Source organism: Silene latifolia, chromosome 10 (genome assembly GCF_048544455.1).
Source record: "Silene latifolia isolate original U9 population chromosome 10, ASM4854445v1, whole genome shotgun sequence".
Taxonomy (NCBI): domain Eukaryota; kingdom Viridiplantae; phylum Streptophyta; class Magnoliopsida; order Caryophyllales; family Caryophyllaceae; genus Silene; species Silene latifolia.
In genome coordinates, this window is record NC_133535.1 from 35,190,724 (window position 1) to 35,199,268 (window position 8,545).

Below are 8,545 nucleotides of genomic sequence, written 5' to 3' on the forward strand. Positions count from 1 at the left end.
TCAATTTGACGGATTGTGTCCTCGCTTTAAAACAACCAATCTATTCACATTTTGGTTTGCGTATCATCCCGAATCAAAAATTTGGAGTGTATTAAACTTTTGTTTTAAAATACCGCTCCCTCAGTCGTGTTCATTTATTTACCTTTTTTTTTATTTGTGAGTGGTTTTTTAATTAAAATTAAACAAATGATTGAGAGAGGGGGACTACTCCATATAAGTTATTCACAAATTAAACACTTAAACACAGTCAATTATTAACGATCCCATGATTTTCACGGGCTCCAAAACTAGTTATAGTCTAAAACACAAGGTAAAATAATACTCCCTCCTATTCTAAATAACTCTCCCTATTTCCTTTTTCGTCTATTCACAATACTCTCCTTATTTCCTTATTTGACAAACTTTTATACTTATTTTAATTACCTCACCCCACAATAATACCTCACAATACCCCACAATACTCATACTTTATCTTATTTTAATCACATTACCCCACTAGAATACTTATTTTAATCACCTTTACCCCACAACAATACTTATTTTAATCACACAATACCCTCTCTCTCTCTCCCATCTCCTACCCCACTACAATATTTTACCATATAATACTTCCCTCCCTTAATTCTCGTGCCCTCCATGAAAGGGGAGGGTTATTATTGGTTTGTTCATACATTATACTACGATTACATTACGATAACAAATAAATCACATATTATATCTTTTTTTCTAACCATTTATTTCCATATTATCATAATCCTCATCACTTTCATCTTTACTATCACTCTCAACAACGGATCCATTGCCTCGCCAAATGTTTTTGACTATGTTGTTTCGTACCTAATACATGGCCATATTCCGCTTTTTATCAAACATGCCCAAATCTATTGTGACGCTGAAATTATTAATGAGAGGAGTGATTTTTTTTAAAAATAATAATGTATGTATCGAATAATTAATGTCAAATGTTTTTGTATCGGTCTTTAAAAATAATACTCTGTATATAGCTTTTTTGAACTAAATTTATAAGATCTGAATTTTTCTGAATTGAACTTATAGGATCTGAACTGAACTTATGGAATCTGAACTAAACTAAACTTATAGGATCTCGAATCAACTTATTGGATCTCGAATCGAATCGAACTTATAGGATCTCGAATCGAATCGAATCGAACTTATAGGATCTCGAATCGAATCGAATCGAATCGAACTTATAGGATCTGAAGTGAACTGAAATTAAGTGACTTTAAGTCCAAAAGAACAGGGCCTTAGAACTTTTATCTTTGTGTTTTTAATCCCAAGTCGACAATATTTCCGCCATTGTTTTGCATTAGTTTTTATAGGGGCTTACACTTAATGATCTAATAGTAGTTTGTCTTATGTTCTTTTATTAGTGTTTATTAAATCGTGTTTATTCATTAGATAATATAAAGATAACAATATCCTATAAAGTTAGATTTTTTGTCAGAAAAATCGGATAATGTTTTTGATAAGATTTTGGATAAAGATAAAGTTTTGAGATAAGATAAAATTTATAATAAAAAGATAAGATTACTAGATTTTCTGTCAGATAAAGATAACAATATCCTATAAAGCTAGATTATAAAATTTCTAATAAAAAGATAAGATTACTAGATTTTCTGTCAGATAAAGATAACAATATCCTATAAAGCTAGATTTTATGTCAGAAAAATCGGATAAATTTTTTGATAAGATTTTGGATAAAGATAAAGTTTTGAGATAAGATAAGATTTCTGTCAGATAAAGATAACAATATCCTATAAAGTTATATTTTCTGTCAGAAAAATCTGATAACATTTTTGATAAGATTTTGGATAAAGATAAAGTTTTGAAATGAGATAAAATTTCTAATAAAAGATAAGATTACTAGATTTTCTGTCAGATAAAGATAACAATATCCTATAAAGTTAGATTTTCTATCAGAACAATCGGATAACATTTTTGATTAGGTTTTGGATAAAGATAAAGTTTTGAGATAAGATAAGATTTCTGTCAGATAAAGATAACAATATCCTATAAAGATAGATTTTATGCCAGATAAAGATAATATATTCTATAAAAAATGAATAAGATAACTACGATTCTGAGGACATGAATCTATAAATGTAATTTATTGATAGTCCAATTTTATTCAAAGCGTATAAATAACTTTAATTACATACACAAATATTTTATTTCCACAATATTTCAAATGGCAAACCATCCTACAAACAATTTTAATAACTCCAACACTAGTAGGCGTCAATTAACTCACATGTTAATTGAAGAGTTAAAGGATGATGGAGATGAAAAAATGTACAGAATACTAATGGAAAGAAGAAGAAGAAGTCAAAGGCCAGTAATAACAAGGACGCCAATCGTCAGAGATCGTCAAGGTGGCCATGATCGCATTTTTGCGGATTACTTCTCTGGCGATCCAGTGTATCCACCAGAGATGTTTCGCCGACGATTTAGAATGAAAAAGAGTTTATTCAATCACGTCATGACCAGTTTATCTTAATTGCATGAATATTTTCAAATAAGATATGATGCTGCACAAGTTAGAGGTCTTTCGACTATCCAAAAATGTACTGCTGCAATTCGACAGCTTGCATATGGGAATCCACCTGACTCATATGATGAGTATATTAGAATAGGTGAGACCACTGCAAGAAAAAGTTTGTTCTATTTTTGTCGTGGAATTGTTGAGGTATTTGGTCTGCGATACCTTAGAAGGCCAAACGAAGAAGACGTAGAGTGCTTACTCCAAATGCACTCAAGCCGCCACGGCTTCCCAGGAATGCTTGGTAGTCTTGATTGTATGCATTGGCAATGGAGAGCATGTCCTGTTGCATGACATGGGCAATATACACGAGGTGATCATGGAGTTCCGACGATTATGCTTGAAGTTGTTGCTTCTCAAGATTTCTGGATTTGGCATACATTTTTTTGGCGTCGCTGGTTCAAATAATGATATTAATGTTCTCCGTCAGTTCCCATTGTTCAATGATGTTGTTCAAAGGTTTGTGTCTGAGGTTCACTTTGTGGTTAATGGCGCAGAATACACAAAAGGGTATTATCTTGTTGATGATATATATTCCCAGTGGGCGACATTTGTTAATAGTTTTCCACATCCAATGGACCCCAAGAGAATATTGTTTAAAAAAATGCAAGAGTCAGTAAGAAAGGACGTCGAACATGCATTTGGTGTTCTTCAAGCTCGTTGGGTCATTATACCTAACACGACACGTTTTTGGGTAGAAGGCATTTGAAAAATATAATGTATGCATGTGTTATACTACATAACATGATTGTCGAAAACGAAGGAGATCAAATAACCAATTGGAATTCCGATGTGGAATCAAGTTCTATTCAGTTAAACGAAATGTTGGTTGGTGAATTTCAAGAATCCCTACATAAGCGCGCAGAGTTTCGTGATCGAGATATTCACAATAATCTAAAAGCGGACTTGGTTGGACATATTTGGCAAAGTTTTGGAGAGAGTGTCGAAAATTAGTTCTATCGTATTTAATTATGCTTAAGTTTGTCTTATGATATTGTTTTAAAAAAGTTTGCATTATGTAAGAATATAATTATTTATGTCATGTTTAATTTTTATGTTTTAAAAATTAAGGTTATAAAAGTTATTAAATAAGTAATTACAAAATATTTTAATGTTATATTTTCATATGTCATATTTTTTATGGTTGTTTAATAGATAATGGATTGTGGGTCCTATTTAAGAACAAGGGAGGAACATTTGCCATTGTTGGAAGTAGTTCTTAAAATATTGTGTTTGGTTTTTAGTGATGTGGCGTTTATGTGTCAAAGAAAGAACCCATTTTCGGTTTCACCATTGCTAATGCTCTAAGAGTGAGATTGAGGGAGATCTTGAGTGAGGGAGATCAAGCGGTGTTTATGCGATATTGTATAGAGAGAGCGGCTGAAGAGAGAGAGGGAAGTGAGAGAATAGTATTTAGGCGGTGGGTTGGAAGAGTGTTAGCGTTCTTAAATCACATTTATATGACACAAAATCATGGATCAAAGTGTTACATGGACTGAACGAGGGTAGGGTTCTTAAGTGACAAGAGTTATATGGGCTAATTTCCGAAAAGCGCAGTAAATGTAGTTGAGTTATATGGGCCAATCTTCGGAAGTTGCTTTTATAAGAATGGGTATCTCAAAAATTCTCATTTGTGACGGGCTTGCGACGGATCAAATACTACCCATGTGGGGGTAGATAATAAAAAGCAAGGTGGCTAGGAAATAACAATCTGTTTTGTCTTATCTACTCATACGGATGGTACTTGACCCGTCCCAAGGAAGACTTAGTGTGGGTATTTAGAATTCAACATTTAGTTTGATCATGTTACTTATACATTGATTTTGAGTATCAAAATAACATTATTTAAAACAAATCTTAAAATGATACTTCCATTGTCTCTTAACAAGGATAATCCCTTATAATTAGACCTATCAAACGGGTCGGAAGGATCGATCCCGGGTCAGGTTAAAATACGGGTCGAGTCCAGTTTTGGGTCAGAATACGGGTAAAAAAGTTTATGACGTCTTTTGATATTAATATATACAACATGTGTAATCACCTATAAAAACTAATGCAAAACAATAATGGCGGAAACATTGTCGACTTGGGATTAAAAACACAAAGATAAAAGTTCTAACTGTTTTAAAATGAGAATGTGTAATTAAAATTCTCAAGGATAAAAAAAAACAAATGGTAAGTCTAAACAATTGCCACTTTTATAAAAAAAGGCCGAAAATAAAATTCCTCAAAGTGTTCAAACTAAAAACCATAAAAGAAAGAAGAAAAACAGAGTAGGATCTGCAAACTACTCGCTAGCTCACACAAAAATCCCCAGCAAAGCTAACACCTGTCATGTTATAAACATAACAACCACAATCGGTGGGGAGTAACTCGACGTCCTCTCAGCCATATCACATGATATAAATGTTACAGGAGCAATAATGAAGAGTCTATCAATAGCCTAAATACTCAGGGGGGGGGGGGGAGGAGGGGTTGTTAATTGAGGATTTAAGAACTTAGCCAACTTTTTCGATTGTAAGTAATTAATTATTTAAAGTTTATTGATTAAACTTTAACTAATCAACTAATTAACGAATCAAAACAAAGCATAAATAAAAACGAAACAAACGAAAGAGAAGAGAGACACACACGGTTTTTGAAGTGGTTCAGTTTCACAAATCGAAACCTAAGTCTACTATTCTCGATTAATAAATTTAGTACCTTTCTACGGATTACAAATTTACTAACCCAACTCGTACAACTAACTCGAGTGACTAACTTACGCTAATAAGAAAGTACTAATGATTATACTAAAAGTTCACGTTAATTAACGAGTAAGAAATCAATTAAGCACTATTATCTTATAATGATAACGAAAGAACGAATACACAAGTATAAAACACACGACCTTTTTAGAAAATAAACAAAACGGTTTTCTTGCTCTAAAACACGGTTTTTGCTTTTTGAAAATAAAATCAAAATTATGCTCAAAAGTCTTACTTTTGAATGTTGCATAGTGTAGAGTATTTAAAGAACAAGAGGAAGCAAGGTACACGGTTTCATCGAAACCCTAGAGGCCAAAATATAAGATATGTAAACAAATCATATCTTATTATTTCTATCCTTAAAATCTTAGGAGAGGATAGAGAATAACTAAAAGATAATTTTATCAATTATTCCCTTAATATCTTTTCCTTAAATTTTAAGATATGATAAGATTTTCCATAACAAACAGATCTTTATTATATATAACCATATCGTGCTAAATATAAAAGATATGTTAAGATAATCCTAGAGAATAAAATCTTAACAATGATCAACTTATATTACTAGGTTTACACGAGAGCAACACGGCTCATAGGCCTCGTTTTTCGTGAAAACCCTAGCTTGACATTAGGTTAGACTTAGGGTTTAAGAGTGTGTAGTATTAGAAACCCTAATTAGTAATATGACTCAACTCATAAGTTGATTCAACATAATTACTAATTATAAGCTTAAAATAAAACCACACTTAATATGAATATGGGCTTCCTTGTAAAATAAATACTTTTACTAAAAACATTTAAAAGAATAAAAGCAGTTTTCTAAAAATAATTTAAAAACCAATTTGTCGTGTATTATATAAACTTCACATCTCAATGTTATAGTAGAAGAGCTAAAAAATTGAGCTCATATATTAGCAATGTTATAACTGTGAGGCTATAACTTTACTGACCTAAGAAGTGCATTCTTACGTTACCATTACGAGATAAGCACCTACGCTATTTTAATCTTCTTAGGAGATCTTCGAATGTAGGCTTCTTCATTATTCAAGCTTGATCAATCTTTAAATGAGCTTCATCTTCTCATGAATGCTTGAATAATCCTTCAATATCTTGTAATATCTTGATCCTTGATTGAGGTCTTGCTCATAATATGTTCTTGTATACTTTCATCACAATTCTTTAATGCTTGCAAATAATAAGTCTAATCTAAAAGGACTAAACAAACAATTAAGCGCAACGAGTATATGGAATATAAAGCACTCTTGACATCATCAAAACATATATATATATATATATATGGTTCAATAAATTCCCCCTTTTTGATGATGGCAAGTCTCCAAAAATTGTGACTAAGTATATAGTTCCCCCTCAATACAATACCGTCATCTTTATAGATAAAGATTAACGCAAGATCAAACAATTATATACAAAACCGAAACTTTAAGGACCTTAAGAGACAACTGGTCTTGACAAGGAGCAAGCTTAGGCGAAATGCTTACCATGGTCGTTCTTCCCCCTTTTGACATCATCGAATAAATAAGAACAAACTTAAAATAACTAGAATAATATACGACGAGACAAGAGATAAGAACGATGAATAAAAATAGAAAAACCGTAAATAGCCATAAGCACTTACGAAATTATAGTAGCATACAAACCAAAAGAACATGTTTTAAAGCCTAATGGGCCGAATGAAATAACATGTTTAGAACTACCGGGCCGAACCACAAGTAGTATGCCAAAATGGGCTGAATAGCAAGCTAGTTTAGGAAGGCAAAATACACCAAAAGAAAACAAAAGAAAGCAAGGCAAATAGAGGAAGGTCGAAAACAAGGGAGGGGCAAGAGAGAGTTAAGGGTGACGAATTTTGTGAGGATTGACATAGTCGGGACGAGTATGGAATTCCAAGGAATCAAGGCGATCAAAACAACTCCGAACAAGAGTAGCTTGGGCGTTGAGGCTTGTCTCAAAGTTGAGAACCTTCAAAGACAAAGCCTTTTTTGCCTCCAAAGTTATTGCTTGATCCGCCTTCATAACTTTCCCGTCTTTTACCAAAGCACCTCCGTAACTAGTAAGAAAAGAAAGACGATCACTATGTTGAAAGAATTCCTCACGGATAGTCACTAAACCCCTTTCTAAACCCTCAATCCTTGTGTTGATGGCTTCCATCCAAGCACAAATCTGAGCATCATTAACACCTCCAACCGAGGAACCCGGTTGCCCAACACGAGACACAACCGTGGATGTAATACTCCGTATTTATGAGTCTCTGGGTACTCTATCGAGTAGGCCTTACTCTGCCGAGTAAGGGTGAATTGCGTTTTATAAAAGTTTCTGACCTGTTGGGTACTCGATCGAGTAACGTGGGTACTCGATCGAGTAAGGGGGCACTCGATCGAGTACCTTAGCTACTCGATCGAGTAGCCGGTTTACGGGGAGTTATTTCTCGGGTTTTGTTAATTATGCGATTAAGGTATATAATCTTTTCCGTCATTGTTCTAAACACTTTTCAAAAACCTAAATTACTGTCAAGAGAGAAAGCAAAGTACGTTCTTCACTTTAATCGCATTGTTAGCAAATCCCGGAGTTTGGAAGGTCGGATTTCATCGTTCGTTATACCGTTGAGATCCTTGCATCGAGGGTAAGACCTATGTACCGTTTTTATAGTATTTCCTTTAAGTTGTTTAAACCCTAATATGGGGATTTGGGGGTTTTGTGTAGATTGTGATTTGGTAGTGTTTATGTGTTTGTATGATAGGAGGAGGTTTTGTAGAAGAGGCTTTTTGATACAGCTGTTGAGACCGTCTGATAGTTGTGCTTTCCAGGTAGGATTTCCTACTCAGTATTAGTCCCATAATGTGATGTTGATGTGTTGTGGTTGATTGAATAATATAGTAATTGTATTGTGACGGTTGTGATTGTGATTGTTTGTCTCTGGTTCTCGAGACGCGTTCTCGGCTGAGTGGAGTCACTTGCGGGAGTGGCTTCACGCCCTAGTTTCGCCCTTCGTGGAACCCGCCACGGAAGGGGATGTGCACATTAATGGACAGGGTTATCGCTCATTATGAGGAGCGGGATTTGGTGGGTACGGGCTGCGGTCCCCCAGCTGGCGGGGGATCGGTCCAAAGTGGACATTCGGTGATTGAGATTGATGGGACCGATGTGATTGTGTGTGTGACGGTGTGAGATATCTGTTTATCGTATTGTTGATATATATAGATTGTGTGATTAGTACTGA

General features: G+C 34.1%; 1 pseudogene; it reads left to right on the forward strand.

Annotated features, from left to right (window-relative positions):
- Nucleotides 1-2,209: 2,209 nt before the first annotated feature.
- On the forward strand, nt 2,210-3,514 carry LOC141607425 (protein ANTAGONIST OF LIKE HETEROCHROMATIN PROTEIN 1-like; annotated as a pseudogene).
- Nucleotides 3,515-8,545: the final 5,031 nt, after the last annotated feature.